A 20,791-nucleotide genomic window follows, 5' to 3' on the forward strand; every position below is an offset into this window, starting at 1 on the left:
TTTTTGGGAGGGGGAACGACTTATTTACCATTTTATTAAAGTTCAAAAAGGGAAGAATAAAATGGACATAGTTCCTATGCTTTATTCTAACAACTTAGAATAATCAAATGTTCGGAAAATCAAAGAAACAAGTCAAACAAATTACAAACAATCAAACTCTTGATCTTTTATTTCACTTTGACTTTTTCGAAGCTAGTGACTTCTTCATAGGGGATTCTCCATTCTTTACATAGACTCCATTCTCGCTCACCCTCAGGAATTCACCTCCAAGTCTTCATAAGCGCTCCACAATCAAACACGATATCGCTCCAAACATCGCTTACACTTTTACAAACTCTTCTAAATACCCGCGTGTTTCTTTCAGCCCACAGATGGTAGATTATTGAAGGAAATCCGTACTTGAATACACTTGTTTAGGCCAACAACTTTGATATATTCTTTATCACTAACATTTTATTCCTTGACAAACCAACCACCAATCTCAATAAACCTCACTTTAACTTCGGTCAACTAACTATCTCATTCATATATTTAACCATCAATTTATTTATTCCTCAATGAACCTCTCATTACTAAGTTAATGACCTCACTTGAAGCATGTTAAACCCCAACCATTTCATGTCATATTATCGACCTCTACCTCCAATTTAGAAAACCAACCAACAATCCAAACAACCTCTCATCTCGTGACCTCGCTTTTATACTCTAGTCAATTAATATCTCATTCTAAGGGTGTAAGTAAACCGACCAAATCGAACTGAAATCGCTCAAACCAAACCAAATATCAAACTGAACCGGCCAAACCGAATTTATTACCGTTTCCATTTTACCAAACTGATCATAACAGTTTGGTTTGTCGGTTCATTATCTCTGAAACCTCTCAAACCGATCAAGTATTTAAAATGTAATATTTAAATAAGACATGAACAAAAAATTAAACAATAATAAGTAATATTTATTACTATGATGTCATACACATTTAAAGTCATAATAATGAAAGAATATCATAAATTATAATTATCAAGAATATTAATTATTAGTAATATATATTAGACAAATTTAATTTTAAAATTGTTGTCTCATTTTTAATGTGATATTTTGTAAAAAAATATTAGTATAATGCATTTCAGTTTGGAAATTATGCTAGTAATTTATGAATTATATTGTTGAATCTTATTTATAAGATTAGTTTGTTTCATATAAATGAAAATATGTCAATTGTTATTGATATATATTTAATCTATTTAAACAAATTTGTCAATGGATCAAATCAATTAAACTAACCAAATCGATATTCTAACTGTTCAAACTGAATCGATTAAACCTACAAACCGATGATTTGAAATTTAGTAAACCGACGTCAACAGTTTAACTGTTCATTTCGGTTAATAAACCGACCAAACCGAATCTTTTACACCCTTATCTTATTCATGTATTTTTTTATCTCTCGGAAAACAACTACTAATCTCAATAGATATTTAATCTCATGGCATCACTTTCACATTTTTGGTCAAACAATAATCTAATTCGCATATTTAATCATGAATATAATGTATTCTTCTAATGAACTTCTTATTACTAATTTCGTGACCTCACCTCTTGTATTTTGTACTTAATCATCTCAACATTATAAATTTGTTACCTTCACTTTAACGAACTAACTTTTTTATTCACATATTTAACCATCACTATTTCTTCATAAAAAAATTATAATTGTTTAAAGTTGCATTTAGCGAAATTCAAACCATGGTCTTTATTATATACCATAAACATTTTAACCACTATATTATTTGAGATTGTTGATTTATATTTATAATTTTTTGGTATTAATATATAATCTATATGACTAACTATTAAATAATCACTTAACTCACATTAAAAAACTAAAATTTATATTAATTAATAAAAATAAAAAATGTTGCAAGTTATTTTTGTATTTATCTACAAATATTTGGTTGAATTGAAAAAAAAAAATATATATATATATATATATATATATATATATATATATATATATATATATATATATATATATATATATATTAGTTCCTGCACTTATAATGTATAGAGGGTAGGTTCAATACTTATATTTACAAGAATTAATAAAAAAAAAATGTTCTATGTATCTATATATAAATATTTGGTTCAACACCACCAATGTAGCTCAGTAGTAAGAGTCGATTTAAGAGACTAAAATGTCACGGTTTCGATTTCATCTGGAAACGATATATATATATATATATATGAGGATGGTCAACCCGCAAACCAACAACTTCACTTGTTTACCCTCGTATAACAAATCGTGCATTATGGTGCGAGGACTCAATTTTAAATTGTTGATATAAAATTCGGGTTCCTTGTAGAATAAAATTGTTTATTTTACTTTTTATTTCTCAAACACTGGTGGTGCACTTTTACTAGATATATTTTTTTTAGGATGCCCGGAAGGGGTTATCAATGTTTGGCCTCTTACATGGTCTTACTCTCATGTCTGCTCTACATAAAAATAGTAGGTTTTCATAATTTTTATTATTTAATTAAATGAATCGTTTAAGCAAATAATAATAGGGCAAATTAGGCATATTTAAGCATATAATTGATGTCTCCTAGGATGGATGAAATCGTCGTAGGATCTTTAAAATTCTGATGTTATATATGGTGGATAAAATAAATTGATATCATCTTATATATAAAAGACAACTGTAAGTAAGAAATTATCTGACCACATCATAATGAGTTGAAAAACATTGCTTAAAAAGCTCTAGTTTCCACAATGTTGAATTTTTAGGGGCATATTCATTTTCTTGTATAATTTCAAATTGTCACTTTCTCATCTCTTAGTCATACTTTGCCTAGTATAGATTCAATTGAAGCCACAATTAAAATACATTTTTTGAGATTTAATTGATATTTTTTAGTGGTGGCAACTTTTTCCTTTCTTTTTTTTTAGAAAAAAAGAAGGATTAAAAAAAGAAATGAAAGTAAGGTTGTCAATTTTTAGAAAAACTTATATAGCCAAAAAAAATACTAGGACGTTTTCTGTGTAAGGTCATTCTCACTTTAGATTTCATGAATGCATTCTAGATGCATATCGGAATCTTCACGCCCCAACGGCACATAGTTTGCCAAAACCATGTCCTTTTTAATTTCAACTCACTCTAAACAATCGAAAACAACATCCAATCTTGAGTTTGTTAAGGTGGAAAGTTTTAGTAATAAAAATTGCATAACACACTTGTTAAATGAAAATTTGATTTGGTTGATTGAGATATAGATCATTTAATCTCACTTCCTTTGTTGGAAAAATTAGAGTGATTGGTTTAGCTAATTACTTAGAAGATGAATTGGATTTGGATTTGGTCAATTGTTTGTACAAGGTGTTGTATTGATCGTTGTCATTATTAATGTTGTTTTGAGATTTACTCATTCATCACTTTTTATTTGAAATAAGAAAAGGAAACATACTTGGTCGATCAATGGATGGGCTAGGAAACCAACTTGTGTGGTTACCCCCTTAGGACCATTTCTCAATGAATTCATCGGGTTCCATCATATCCTATGATGTCGGAAGGAGAGAAAACCTAACCTACTTGAGTGAAGGTCCCGAAATTGAGGTACAAAAGTCATGGGAGTTAATTCCTTGAGTTGGATGAAAGAAATGCAAGATGAATCCTCCATGGATGATGAGTTCCTAAATTTGTAGTGAAAAAACCTAGTTTGCAACTTTTTTATTATGAATATATATCAATATAAATTTAATGTTTTTTTTCAATGAATAACAACTAGTTTTATTTTTTAGTTTCATTTGATCAAGTTCAATAGTATGTTTCAATGGTCTTGGAATTTCACAGTATAGTAGATAAAAATGCAAGTAAATCATTTAAAAAAAATGAGAATTTATAATTGCCAAATCAAAATTGAAAATAAAAAATGGAGTCTTGGTTCAATTTTTATGTTTGTTGTGTATCAGAAAATTTGTTATGGAAAAATTGATCAACTCATGAAATTTTATGTGTTTAAAACAATCGGTAGAATTATACTGTCTTGTAGTTAATTAAATATCTCTAAAAAAACAAGTTTATTTTTAAATATTTAATAAATATAATAAAATATTAATAATTTTAACTCCACTATCCCATAACGCAAAGACTAGAATTAAGAGATTAAATGTAATAAATTCGAATCTTACTTTAAACGAAAATTCATGTTGGTGGTAGACATATTAGTTTTCACTAATTCAAACAAAAATATATATATATATATGCTAATAATATTTTTTTTTAGCTATTTTGGAGTTCTCTGTAACCTTCTATTCTTTCAGATTTCCTTTTATTTTAACTGATTTAATTTATTTGTTTATTTGTAAAGTAGATAGCTCGGTTGAGCCGTGTTGGAGATCAAAAAAAGAAAGAAAAAAAAAATAATGTGTGAGAGAGAAAAGTGAAGACAAAAAGATGATAAGCCAACAACATTAATACAAACATACATCTCTTCCTTCAAAGAGACACCTTTCTGATTAATCCAAAAACTATTACTGACCTATGTTTGACTATTAATTATACTTTCATCACTTCTTCTATATTAATAAACTCAAAACTAAACTTCTAAATATATATATATATATATATACTTTTCTCTTTTAAGATTTTATAACTAGCTAGTTTCTGTTTCAGAAAAGAAAACCCATTTTTATAATTTCTCTAAATCCTAATTATTTGATGATATTTTTTACAATTTAGGGTTTGTGATTAGGCAAAAGAAAGAGAGAAAATATTTGAAAGTATTTAAAAGGTTAAAACGTAAAGAGAAGACAAAGAGATGCATGAACCACGGCGAGGACTATTAGCTGCCTCTCACTCTAACCAAGGTGGTCCTAGGGTTTCCCCCTTTTTTACTAACTAGTTGTCATTTTTAACTTATTCCATCAATATTATTGCTAATCACTCTCTAATCGGTCAATCTCATTACTAATTATATTTACCCTCCTCATAAAGATCCACAAATAAACCTTGGGTTTGATGATAATTAATTCGCTAACCCCTTTTTTAATTACTATTTTAATCACTAGAGAGTGATCAAGGTATAATCTTGACCCTTGTAGGTCCCAACTCATTTCATTTTCTTACCACACCAATATTTTATTGTTATTTTATTTTGTAATAGAGAAATAATATATCCCTCTTTTAATAGAAAGTAATATAAGTATAGTAACATCTAGTTAACAAGTAAAATTTATGGAAATCATGAGGGAAAATCCTATATTCTTTATTAATTACAATATATGTCATTGAAAAACATTCAACATAATAAAAATAATTAAATGCTATTATTGAAAATCATGATTTCTCATATGATTCACATTTAATTCGTTGACGAAGACAGCTAATCGACTTTATTAAATAAGTTTTTGCTAATCCATTGTAGTATTAATTTGAAAAATGAGTCACGATGTTAGAAATAGTACAATAATGATGCGATGATTGTGTATTTTTCTATTTAACGTAGACAAATATAGTGATCGTAATTTAGATTGTTGGAGTCCTAAACTACCAAGATAAGAGACAAAGGCCGATTATTATTATTTTGCTAAGAGGTGTTGAATTTATCGAATGAGGTTATTCCTAGCTCACCCTCTTGACATAATTTAAGCCAATGAGTCCTATAATTATGACATTTTAAGTGGTGTCTTGTCTTGGTCTTAATCAATATGATCATTCTACTATCAACAACTCTATTCTCTTTTTAAAAAACAAGTAATTGTTATTTAATATTTAGTCTATGGGTAAAGAACAATAAAAATATTTAAATTCACACCAGCAAATTAAACTTGTACAATTATTCAATTTAGAGTCCAACTCATATAAACCAACAATTGAACACATCCATACAAACACAACACATAAAAATGTGAAATGAAATTATAACAAATCCTTATCTTTAGGTTGTTTATAGGAATGACAATTATAACTCGCTCTGCGGTTTTTAAGAACTATCCTATTAGAGGCGGTTTTCCTCGTAACTGAACAGGGATGAAGCGGGAATGATATTGTGTCATCCACACTGACTTCGCATCGATTTCACCTCGAACACTTAAATATATTACATTACTATGGAATTTGGCCTAGGGTTTTATGCTCAATTTGTTGTGTCTCAATTAGGGGTGTAAACGAGTCGAGTCGAGTCGAACCGAGTACCATACTACTCGAACTCGACTCGAATTATATTGAAAATACTCGAACTCGAACTTGATCGAGTATCAAAATTTATACTCGAACTCGGCTCGATTACAACTCGAGATATTCGAGCTCGAACTCGAACTCGAAAACTCGAAAATTAAATTTTATTAATTAAAATTATATTTACCACTAAATAATATTTCAAACATAATATAATATAGATTTCACAAACTACACATATATAATCACAAAATTATTTAAGAATAAAAAATATAAATATATCACATAATTTAAATATAAACATTTAATCACAAACATCTCATACAAAAGTTACAAACGAAAATTTATATTTAAAAGATGTTCAAAACAATTATTACAAATTTGGTAATATGATACAGTTGTCATATAGTGATCTTCAAATTCTACAAGATTCGAAATATGAAAATGTGAAAGTAATGAACAAGCTGCTCTGTTAATAGTAGAATTCAAAAAGTAGATGATTCAAAATCTTTTGATGGAGAAAGAATCTGAAAGATGGACGAATGAGAAGAAAAAGAGGGTTTCACCGTTTGAAAATGGAAGGAGAATAGAGGGGTTTGGCCATTTGGAAATGGAAGAAGAAGATAGAGAGATGATTTGACTATTCGAGAATGGAAGGAGGAGAAAATGAGAATGGAATGAGAAGATAGAGATGAGTTTGACTATATGAGAATGGAAGGAGGAGATAAATTGAAGGTTTTAAAATGGAATATATAATATAATATAATATAATACAATATAATAAAATATAAAATATAAAATATAAATATATATAACAAGCTACTCGAGAGCTACTCGAACAAAAAATATAAAGCTCGAGCTCGAGCTCAATTTTATAATTGAGCTACTCAAACTCGACTCGAGCTCGGTCAAACCAAATTCGAGTCGAGTTTTGACCGAGCTACTCATGAGATACTCACGAGCAACTTGACTCGTTTACACCCCTAGTCTCAATGTTAGATACAAAAGGGGAAAGGAAGATATGTGAAATTATTTGTTAGATTCAAAAAGGCATTAAATCACATAATGGTGAAGATATCAATCAAATCGTATTATTATGAAAATATCAACTAAATCACCATGAGATCATATCAAGGTGGAGATGTCAAAGATATCACATAATCTTTACCCTAATTATGAATTTTAAAAGTCTATATAAAATTTTAAACGAGAAAAGTGTGTGAGACTAAAACCTAGAACAAATAGAGAGAATTAGAGTTTATATTCTCTATTATAACTCTATTGAATCGATACTCCAAAAACACAACGTAGGACATTGTTCATCTGAACTTGGATAAGATTCTTGTATTGTTATTTTGTTCTTTCTTACTTTTACACTATTTTTATACATTCCATCACAGTTACTATTATTCCGCTTTCATTCTTAGGGTGATAGTTTTTACCACAAACTGGTATCAGAGTCAAGTTGGGCTAAGGCGGTCGCGGTTCAATTTATTTGGTGATTTTTTTTCTTGATTCGATCAATTATTTTGAAGATTTGAGATGGGGTCGACTTCTATGATTGATACCGAGAAGTTCGATGGGACGAAGGACTTTGGGTTGTGGAAGATGAAAATGAGGGCACACTTAAACAATATGAGAGTTGCTAAAGTACTCAAGGTGGAATCGCAATTATCTGCCTTGATGAACGCAGAGAAAAAGATGGAGGTGTTAGAAAGGGCCTATAACACCTTGATTCTTAGTCTTAGTGATAAGGTGTTGCGAGAGGTTGATAGTGTCACGAAGACAACATAAGTGTGGCATTAGTTGGAGTCTTTGTATATGACTAAAACATTGTCGTCTCGGATCTACATCAAGAAGAGATTCTTCAAGTTTAGAATGGTTGAGGAAAAGGACATGCAAACGCATCTTGACAATTATGTCAAGATTCTCCTTGATTTGGAAAACATCGAGGATAAATACAAGGATGAGGATAAGGCATTGATGTTTTTGACTTATTTACCGAGTTCGTTTAAAACGATCGTAGACATACTCGAGCATGGAAGAGAGAATCTTACCCCCGATGATGTGATGAGTGCATTGAGATTGAAGGATAGAGCAATGTAAGTGGAGATAGATTGTTGGTTCAAGGGAGAACCGAGAGGAGAGCCAATAAAATCAAGAATAAGAGGCATTCAAAGTCTCTCTTAAGAAAAATCTACTAAGTGCTACAATTGTGATAAAGAGAAGCACTTTAAACGAGATTGTATAGATTTGAGTAACGATGGGAAGAAGAGAAAAGAAGAGACGGTTATTCAAGAAGTCGAGAATGGGTACGAAAGTGTGGAGGTTCTTGTTGTCTCCACTAATCAGTCCGACAAGCGTTGGATTATAGATTACGGGTGTTCGTTCTATATGAAACCTAAAGAGAGTTGGTTCAAGACCTATGAGAAGACTTCGGTGGACGATATTTTATTAGGGAAAAAAAATCTTGTAGGGTGATGGGGATCAGAGTAGTGCGTTTGAAGACGCATGATGGAATCGAGAGGGTATTGATAGACTTACGACACATCTCAAACCTTCGGAGGAATTTAATCTCTCTCGACTCACTAGACTAACTAAGTTTTGAATGGAAGGGTGAGAAGAACGTATTAAGGATTTCTTAAACTAAAACTGATTCAAATAGATCATTCCAAAGTTCAACGACAATAAACCCTAGAACAAGAGGCAATATACAAATTCCAGAAAATCAGATATAAACAACAAACTTCGATAAACAATTAACCTCTAAATCCGTAAAGAGTTCTTCCCTACCTCTTGAGCGCATATACAACATCCATAGTGGTTACCGACTTACCGTCTTCCTTCTAGCGTGCTCGGTGTAAGTAACATTATCGCGAATGATATTCTTGAGAAAGATCTTCAAAACGTCGTGAGTTTCTTCGTAGATTAAACCGTGTGATCAGGAGAGGATCGACATCGAAGAGAAAGAAAAGGAGAGAAAAAAAGACAAGAGAGAATAAAAAAGAAGGAAACAAGCATGTTATTTAACAGACTATCAGCGACGACATTGTCGTATGTTGTTGCTGATATTCATTTGTACGACAATACCGTCGCTGATATTATAACTTATCAGCGACAACGATAGTATAATGTCGTCGCTGATAAATGTTCTAAAAATGTGGCTGGAAAATCTGAATTATTATTAGGGACAGTGTTACTTTGTCGTCGCTAATATTATAACTTATAAGGGACGGCGTTACTTTGTCGTCCCTGATACTATATATTATCAGTGACGGCGATAGCATATTGTCGTCACTGATAATATAGTATCAGGGGCGGCATTACTTTGTTGTTACTAATAATAATTATCAAGGACGACGTTACTTTGTCGTCCATAATAATTATTATCAGCGACGACGATAGCATAATATCGTCGCTGATAATATATAGTATCAGGGACGGCGTTACCTTGTCGTCCCTGATAATTTTTATCAGCGACAGTTCTTTGGTCGTTGTCGCTGATAAAAAATATTAGCAACGGCGTTACTTTGTTGTCGCTGATATTGGTCGTTAGTGACTCTTTTTTCACTAGTGAGACTCGGGCTCAAACCTAGGTTAGACTATGTGAAGCCAAGCAAAGTCACAAGCACTCAATAGGCAAGCCCATACCTAGTTCTTTGAATTCAAAAGTCCTAGTATACCAGGCACAAATAGGCTAACGCCCGAACTAACAAACAAAGCTATTATGAATCGCCCAAGCATGGACGAAACACCAATGAAGCGACGGACGATTGAAGAACAAAATTGGACCGTCTTCTTCCTTCCTTGGATGACCTTCGAGTGACTAATTTGAAAAGAAATGGTGAAGTCCAACTTCATGAAGTCCAACTTCATTATTTCTCAGCCAAATTCGATAAACCAAGAAACCATAATGATCAACAAGATAAGGTTATCATTTTGCCTATAACTTTAAGCGACAACAAGCCGAAATAGATAGAATTTGACCGAAGAAGAAACATGTCATTAATAGATTTTGTATCAAATTCAAATTCCTTAGCCACTTGTTTGGATAAGGTTGTCTATAAAAGGTACCTCTCAGGCATTACGAAGACAAAGGAAGAAAATGGAGAAGACAAGAACACCTAAAAAAAATTCACCATTAAAACTCAAGTTTGTTCGAAAGAAGTGATTAGAAGTTGTTCTAATACATCCAAAAGTTGCTTATAGTTCATAGAAATTGTCTTCAACTATGTGTAAGTCATAAATCTACTTCTAATACAAGTTTCAAACAAATTTAAATTCATATACAACTGAGTTTTTAGGTATTTTATATTGTATTATTGTCGGATTTAAAGATTGAGAATTGATCTTACAAGTATTTAGAACTTTCTACCAAAACGAAATATATTAATTCTCTTCAAATCGAAAAAATTTAAATTTGATTTTAAATATTTAAAAATTAGGTTGTTGTTCTTGAGCTCTAACTCAAGCAATTAAAAACCTTCCTAACACATTCTAAACGATGTTAAGATTTTTTAATCAACCACAAAATTTGGTTAACTCTTTTCTAAAATCTAAACTTTTTTAAAAGCTCTAAGTTTTTAAATTAATATGTAATTATCCTAGACCTGTTTAGGTCCAGGATTTAGTTTTAATGATTATGAGGGAGTTATCCGCAAACTTGAAATTTAGTTTGTGTTCGAATTTGTTAAAATTGGAATTTTCGACCAAGCTTTGGATTTTCCGATTAAGTCCAGACGAGGATTGAAGACAATGAATGATGTCTCTGGAATAACCTAAAACAATTCTAAATGAAAGCTTCCAATAAAATGTGGCAACGGATTAAGTATGTAGCCCGCAAACACACTTAATCATTTAACCAAGCGTAAAACTTGTCGCTTGACGGGCTCGAACCCAGGATCTTAGGGTTAGTATCCACCTCCATAAATTTCTACAAAGAGTTGAATGGAACAGAAACGAGCACAATAATAAAGGACAATCGAAGATTGCTTCAACAGATTGTGAAAAGAAAAATCAGTGAAGAAAGTGGTAACCAATTGATTACAAGAGTTAGTATGGAAAAAGTCATAAAAGTTGTGTTTTTTATGAAGGGGGATAAAAGCCCAGAGCCAGATGGTTTCATCGCGAACTTCTTCAAAGAAAATTGGGAAATAGTGGGTAAAGATGTAAGCGAAGGGGTTTTGGAATTCTTCCAAAATAGGAAAATGTTGAAGCAATGGAACGTCACAGTGTTGAATTTGATTCCTAAGAATTCAATTCCAAAAAAAAATCAAGACTTTCGTCCTATTTTATGCTGCAATATTATTTACAAAATTATTTCAAAAATATTTTGCAACGTTTGAAAATAGTTATTGATAAGCTTGTAGGATTAGGGCATTCAAAATTTATTCATAAATGCTCTATTTCCCATATCATCCTACTCATGCAGAGCTTATTGAATGGATATGGCAAGAAAAACATAATGTCATGTGTGCCTTTCAAAATTGACATTAGAAAATCTTTTGACTCGATCAGTTGGGGATCAATCCACGAATTCCTCCTTGCTGCAGGTTTTCCAATTATTTTCATTAATTGTATTATGCAATGTGTTTCCACTCCTCACTTTGTTGTGAGCGTGAATGGTATTCATGGAGGCTTTTTCAAGGGTGAAAGAGGAGTAAGGCAATGAGACCCTATATCTCCTTACTTATTCGTCTTAATAATAGAAATTCTTGACTGCATTTTTAAAATGTTTCTAAGAAGTCATCATTTCAAATTTTACCCGTACTGAAAATAAGAAGCAATAACTCATATATGTTTTGCAGATGATCTATTTTTTGTGGCTTATACGGATATTGAATCTGTTAGTATAATCAAAGAAGCACTAATAATAATCTTTTCGGGTATTATAGGTTTATACATCAATGAGGACAAAAGTCGGGCTTTCTATGAAAGGGTTAATGAAGAAAGAAAAAAAACATATTCAATATTATGGGAATCAAGGAAGGTGAACTACCAGTGAAATACCTCGGAGTACCCCTATCATCAAAACAACTCTGATATAATCACTTTAGACAACTGGTATAAAATGTTATAAATTCTATCTTGGGTTGGGCTACAAAAAAATTGACTTATGCAGGTAGAATCGAGCTCGTTAAAAGAGTTATCTTTGGAATTATTGGCTACTGGGCACAACATATAGTCATCCCAAAGAAAGTAATAAATGAACTCGATATAATCATGAGAGATTACATATGGAGAACACAAGGCAGAGGAGGCAAAAAAATCAAATGGGAGGATGTTTGCACTCCCATAGAAGAAGGAGGGCTAGGAATAAAATAGTTGTGTTGAATGGAACAAAACCCTCATCATCAGGAGCTTATGGGAGTTGGAGCAAAAGGCGGACTCCTTGTGGGTCAAATGGGTGCATACAAGATTTATGAAAGAAGAGTAGAGTATCTGGACACGAAACATCAATGAAAGAATATCATGGTCATCGAAGAAGATCCTAAAAATAATAAAATATGCCTTTCAAATGGTGAAAACCACAATTGAAAATGGAAAAGGGGTATTGTTCTGGCATGATCCTTGGTTGGATAATATTCTCATTATATTCAAAGAAGAAATGCAAGGAAACAGAGTTAGAAGAGAATACATCAAGTACTCATTTAGAGACGTCTATGAAGGTAATGTAATTCACTTCTGAGGCGTGTTTCAGAAGGTGATAGAATCCTAAACCTAATGAGGAAGAAGCAACTCAATGAAAGAAATGATGAAATATGTTGGAAAATATAAAGCAATGAGAAGTTCATTACAGGAAAGACATGGGGAATGGTTAGAACAAGAGGACAGGAGGTAGATTGACATAATGTGGTATGGTCTTCAAAGATTATTTCTCGTCGCTAATTTATTATCTGACTGATATACAGGAAAATGTTGACAACAAAAGATAGGATTCAAAAATACATAAACATTCCTGATATCAGATGTGTCCTATGTTTAGGAATTGAGGAAAGCATAAACCATTTATTTGGGGAATTCTCTTTTGTAATACAAATCTGGAGGATGTATGCTGCAAACATGAACATCGTCAACTTCCAGGAAATGCACAATGGAAGAAGTATAATCGCTGAAGATATTTGGGGAGATATAACTTCAGATGAAAATGTACTCATTCAATCCTAGAGAGGAATAGAAAGCTCTACCAGATATGGAATATTTCGTTTGAGAAATTCACAAATAGAATCAACGTAAAAACGTTATAGGCGCTAATTGATTATTGTTGTTGTCTGTAGTTCAATTATTGTTTCATTGTCAAATCTAAAAATTGTCTAAATCTAACCTTAAACTTTCGTATTTTTTCCATCTTTTAAATTTTTTTTAATGAAATGTCAATAAGTTGTTTTCCAAAAAAAATAAAAACTTCCAATATTGTTTGTTTCACAATTAGAGGCTTATAATGAAAATGAAAAAAAATTGAAAACGAGTGTCTAGAAGTTGAAGACGGTCTCCAACTCGGCCATTACTCGGTTGGTCGCGCGCGAGTTGGGCCTCTTACCCGTCCTGGACCACCCGTGTGTTAACCCAGTTCCATGTCACGTTGACTGATCTCCACGCCCATTGATTTTGGATCAACTCAATCTCATTTGTCCGCAAAAAGAATCGCCAGTCCCATTGGCTCTTGAGCCTTGTTTTCTTTGAATTTTTAACATTTTAAATGATTTTAGCCTTCTAATATATTTAAATAAATTTTTAAAAAATCCAAAAAAATATAAAATACTTTTAAAATATTTTAAAATAAAATACAAACAAAATATTAAGGACTAGTTTGGTTCCTTTTTAAATATTTTGAAAGACATTTGTACATATACATAGTCTCTAACCTTTTAAAAAACAAATTTCTGCATGATAATTTATTTTTCAGGTCCAAAATTCAATTTAATCATATTTGCAGGTGTGATTTAAATTATCAAATTTCAATATCTTTGATGATTTGAATTTGAAAAAAATTTTAAAATAAAAGTGTAGACAATAAATTTAAAAATTTGGCCAAAAGATTAAAATAGAAAACGTTGTTACGACGAACACGGAGAAATAAGTGCGAAAGTCCTCTTCCGAGTGTAACCAAGTCTTAAACCATAAAATAGAATCTTTTAAAATGTGTTTTAATAGGCAAAATATTTTTCTAATTCAAAAGAAAATTATGTGGCGACTCTAGAATTTAAAATTAAAGTTCTCAATTTGTTTAAAAATTTAATAACAAAATTTCTAAAAATGGTCTTGGAACTTATAATTACAAATAGTAGCTGAAAATCTAGACACTACAACTAACTATCAAAAGCATAATGAAAACAACCACATTGTTAGTTGATATAGTCTCTTCAGAAAGGCTGAGGAGACTAATTTTAATATACTTATCCATTGCACGTTTATCTCCAAAATTTGGGGGGTCGGTTGGAGATCTTTTAACATGATGTGGGTCATGACTAGTTTATCATGGAATTTTTTGTAGTGCCAATTGTTCTATGAAAAAGATTGTGAATTTATCAAAAATAACTAACAATCCTTATTTTTTTTCGTGTGGACTATTTAACCGATAAAATGTTAGGACTTTTGATTATCAAGGTCGTCATGCGAGATTGATCACAAGATCCTGTTTGAGAGTGTGTTGTGTGTCTCATATCTATTTTGTGGTTGGTATTGTGAACATTTTCGAGAACCTTATATTTCAATAGTTTATGCATATGGTACCTTTTCTTTTAGTGCAACTACATGTTTTAAATAAACTAAAAAGTGTCCATATGACCCTATAGTAGAAGACTTTGTATAGTACTTTTAAAAGTCAATTTAATACATGATTTTTAACATTTCGAAAGAAAGTGTTAGATTTGTGGTAACGATACCAATGAAATGCCATTTAGTGTAATGCCTAAATTGAAATGGATTATCGAGCCAGATGGAGTTTCCTTAATTGTCTTTTGTTGAGTGCTTCCTCACTTGGCTCAATAGACAAGAGCTCACAACCCAAGAGGGGCAAGAGAAAAAATGGTAGCCATTCCAAATTAACCTTGATATTTGCTGATCCTTATGTAAAAGATTCATAATCCAATTATATAATTTGTCACACTTTGTTATTTCTAGAGAACGTCTTTTAATGTTAATTAATTAGTATTCTAATATAATCATATAATTGGCTTGTAAATTGTAAAATGTTGATTAGTACAATGTTGATTAATTATATCGAACAAAACAAAATATTCATCCTTGTCTGTCCTTATTTTATAGATTATATATGTACACTAGTTTACATGATTAATTATTTTTTTTTTGTCAAATTAATTTGAAAAATATTATTTAATATTAATGCTTTCTTTTTCCATATAGGATAATTGTTTGAGAACTTTCTTATTGAAATGGTTTCTTGGAATTTGGGTTTGTTATGGAATTCTTAGTGGTATCTTTGTCTTAGTTTTATTTTTGATATATTTAGATAGAATACACCATTTGTATTTTCATTGAGGAATAAATTACCCTATTTGAGGTGGGTTTTTTTTAGTTTAACTAATAGTTAACCGAAAAATATAGTGGTGTGAATCTTATCACGTATTTGTGTCTCCGGATCCGATTACTAGCTAAAATAAATAAATAAATAAATATATAATGTCACCAATATTTTTATTTTTATAAAAAAAAATATTTATTCATAATTATATAAAATTTTAATATAATGAATTATATATATATATATACAATATAAAAGTATGATCATATGGGATTAAAATTTTAATCTACCAAACTCAAATTGCACTTTTACCATTCCTATTTGTAACACAATTATCATATGAGATTATTATATATAATCATCACATTAATGCATCTTAATTAGTTTTATGCAGCTACTTGACAAAGTTTGGTCATTAACATAACTCAAACCTTAAGCATATATAAATTCTATTATAAAATTACATTCTTAGTTGTTTCTTTTTTTCTTTCTTATGACTATTTTTGTCCTATGCATATTAAATTATGGACTGTTCAAAAAAATATATAAATTGCTATTTAATGAAAATAATATATAGAAATTCAGCTGGTTTGATCTCGGCTATTTGTTTTTTTTTTATATATATATTCATCAATTTTTTTATAAATTTTATTTTATCACGTCATTTTCATTATATCAAATCGATATATTATTAAATTAAATAAATACTAAAATATATTTACTTTATTTTTATTAAATTTTAAATATAAAAAAATTTAATAATAAAACCTTAATAATCCTACTTTTTATCAAATAAAATTTTATTAAAAAACAAAAAAAATCAAGTTCAAACAAACTCTAAAGAAAAATGTGAGATGTAAGGTTAGTTATGTAATTATTTAAGTTCAATTAATAATAGTAGGAACTATATTATATGTAAATATAGATAAATAATAATTAGTCACTAATAATATATTTTTATACATTAGTTTTATTCTATTATATGTTTGTAGGAAATTAGTACGATTGTCGCAGTCAAGTTAATACGTCGTATTTATGTAGAATATTGTACATGTACTAACAAATCTTATAAATAATTAATTACTATAAAAACTTTATTTCAATAATATTCATACATTATTTTTTCATGGCTTAAAGGCTTATGTCTTAATTAAACTTATTTGGTTCAAATATGATTAAATCTTGATAGTGTCATCTTACCTTATAAATTGTGTTTCTTCATTTTAGTTTCTTACAAAGGTTTTTTATTTTGTTTGAAAATTCTATTGGGACTAAGTCTTTTTAATTTTAAATATTTTATTATGTCACTTTTCATTGTATATTTTTTTTGTTATAATTGATCATATGTATTTATATTAATACACTATCTTTGTGTTTAGTATAAACTTTTTAAAGATTAACTCTACATTTATTTTTCTAACAAAAAAAAAATTGTCACTTCGGTGATGAACTCCCTTGAAATCGATTAATATTTCTTCTAAATTAATATTTTAATAAAATATTTTTTTTAAAAAAAAAAATCATTTAAATTATTTTTTAAAATTTTTTTGTCCAAACCCAAATCTTGATCTAGGTGTCGTATCTGAAACACATGTAAAAAGGGCGACGGCGCGTGGACTAACAAGACAAAGTTTGAAGAGTGGTGTGGGCAGATTTGTCCCATTCCGACCAACGGCCAAGATAATTTAGCAGCAATTTACACACCGCCCATTAAAATCCTTTTTCTTTTTTTCTATTTTTGACTATTAATTTCACTTTTCTCATTTGCTATCAAAAGCAAATTACTCTTTGTCTTCTATCAATAGTCAAGTTTCTTTAAAATATTTGTCAACCCTTTAACAACACTATACTAAACTTTACTTAATTAAAAATGTTTTTTAATATTTATTAATATCATTATATTTTAATTAATTTAGGTATAAAAACAATCTACATCATTATTGCAACATAAAAATGTATGTAAAAATTGACCTATTGAAATTGGGAGGAGATTGTATAAAGTATAAATTTACATATTTATATATATATATATATATATATATAATGCTTAATTTTTAAAGTGTCTGAATTGCCGAGTCGAGAGTTGTGGTTAATTTAGATATATATATATGAGAGTAAATTGATACTTGGGTCGGATTTTGGGTTGACCCGCCCATAAACTTAAAACGGTTAAAAATAAAATTAAAAATGTTATAAGTATGGTTCGAACTTGCAATATAACAAAACAAGTAAAACTCTTTAACCAACTAGACTAATAACACTTTAGATTTTATATTCAACACCAAATTTGATAAGCGCGGTATTTCATCAATAATTTTTAATCGGTCATAATTCTCTTTTGACTCTGCGCTATAGATTTTACTATTGTTAGTGAGTAATAATGAAAGAATTACGTCATATTTATAGAGATATGGGACATAATTCATATGCATATAGTAAGTCTCGTCTGGGCTACTTTAATGATAATTTTTACATTTTTATTTTCACTCGTAGTATGGGAAAAAAGTAGACTCTAGAGGTGAAATTAAATGAGTTGAGGAATCAAACTGTATCAATTGTTTTAGAGATCGTTCTACAATGTGAGAGTAAATGAATACTTGAGTCGGATTTTGGGTTAACTCGCTCATAAACTTAAACGGTTAAAAATAAAATTAAAAATGCTATCACATTTTTACCGTAATATTTTTTCACAATTTTTTATATTATTACTCGTGTAAATGCACGGAATAAATACTAGTTGATTATAAAACACAAATTAGCAAAGGTCTAGTTGCTCTACAAACTATCTTGCTAGAATGGATTATTATCGTATGAAATTGTAATCAATTCTTTTAATTTTTGGTATCACAGGTCAGCCATAGAATGTCATAAGTTTAATTATGGGTATTAGGATTTTTTTTTAAAAAAACTATATATAGCAACAATAATATATTCTAAAGCGAATTGTTGATTGAAAAACATGTTACTTTATTTGATTCACTTCATGGATGTGAGGTAATTTTTGAAGTTATACTAAATCAAATATGCATGATTTATTGTTAAATGATTTAAGTTCTCAATATTTTTTTTTTTGCATATTGTTCTTTATATTTAGTATTTTTTAATGTTATTTTTATTTATTTATAAATTAGTTTCAAATGTGCAATTATTTATTTGAAAATTATATATTTCTTTAATATATGTATATAATATTTTACATTTTCAAAATGATTTTACTCTTTTTTATAAATGTCATTTATGCGACTTAATGAAGTAAAAGTAAAAGAAGATGCCACTCTCACACAAAACATGATAAATTAGGGACATGTGCAGTTAAAAAACTCTTTAGTGTAAAGTAAATTTAATACTTTAGGACTTGTTTGTCTGATGTAAAGTTGTTTGATCTTCTTTGTTAAGAAATTTAATTATTTTGATCAATTAGATTAAAAATAATTACAATTATATATCTAAAAATGTTTAAATTAAAAAATAGTTAAATTAATTATCCAAATAATTAACATAAAATAAAAATCGTGAACATCATATTCAATCTCATGACCCCATCAACTCATTAAGTCTTAATAATAATAATTTAAATTCCAAATTACATGAATATTTATAGTATAACTTGATATAAGAATCCAATTTTCAAATAATTAAAATTTGACTAAAATAACAGTCTAAATCAAATAAGCCTTTAGATAACAAAATGAAAAAAGAAAAGAAAAATGTGATTTTTACTATTAATTAAGAAGCAAAGGCGGTCAGTAAATAAAGGATTAATTACCTTTAATTTTCAATTTTTTTATTTACTTTTTACCGACAAAATGACACAAGTAAAAATGGGCCGAGCATCTTGGGCCTCACGTGATCGGCATGCACGTTTCCCAAAATCCTTCTTGAGCTGTTTTTTTTGTTTTTTTTTTATTTTTTTTTTTTTTGAATTCATGTGCTGAGTCTACAGTACCTACATCATCTCTCATTGGACCAGCGGCGACTAGTGGGTCCCACTTCCAACAACGTATAAACGGTTCACAATCGACATTTTCTACAAAATGTGGCGAAAAGGTTATGTTAATTGTTAAATTTATTTTATTTTATATTTATTGTTATTTTTATTTATTATGAATCTTAGTTATTTCTTTATCAGTATTTATTAACTATATTGAATGAGTGAGTGATTATTATATTATTCTTTTTTTAAGTCATATTGTCTTTGAGTGAGTATATTATTATTCTTTTCTTAAATCATATTGTATATTATTTCTTTATCAGTATTTATTGAATGAGGAGTGATAAAACAATTAATTATTTTTGTAAAAATATTTTGAAGTATAAAAATATAAAAATATACATTTTACTTTTATTTTTGTTGACATATATAATTTTCATTTTTTTTTTTTGTATATTAGACAGCAATATATATTTTCAGACCAAAATTTTGTTTTTGTTATTTTTTTTTAAAAAAATTAAGGTTATTTTATAAAAGAAGCTAGCAATATCTAGTAAACTTTACCCTTAATTCAATCATATATATTTAGAGAATTGAATCTAAAGTTATTCTTTTATAATGAAACACAATTAATATTCTTTTAACATAATAAATCAATTAAACCTAATAAAAAAATCGGCTAATAACATTGGATTTTAATAGTTTTTATTATTATTTGGGAATATGGTTGTCTAACAGGCCAAAATCTATTTCAGAAAGTTTTTGTTTGTAAGTTGCATCCATATTACCATTTAGAAAATATCAGTATGATCCACCTTTTTATGTGTATCAAAATGTACAAATCACTCTAAAGAATTCTCAAATATTACACAAGAAGGAAAAATGAAGAATAATAAGATGTGTCGTTTATGCATAGTTCATAGAGAGACGATACCCACCCATAATGGAGATTCATTTTCTTTTGTATCGATCATCAATCTGCATACGTGAAATCATGTGATACTCAAATAATTCTTAGTCCATGTCAATATAATGATAATAATATTGTGTAATATTAAAATTGTCCGTGTACATTTCTCTATATCTTAATAGCTTAATAACATAATGAAACAAACATTTGGACATAGATTTTAGAGGTGGTATCCAATCTACATTTTCTAATCCACCAAAATCCATCTCAAACCTTTTTGTCAAATACAA

Source organism: Impatiens glandulifera, chromosome 1 (genome assembly GCF_907164915.1).
Source record: "Impatiens glandulifera chromosome 1, dImpGla2.1, whole genome shotgun sequence".
Taxonomy (NCBI): Eukaryota; Viridiplantae; Streptophyta; class Magnoliopsida; order Ericales; family Balsaminaceae; genus Impatiens; species Impatiens glandulifera.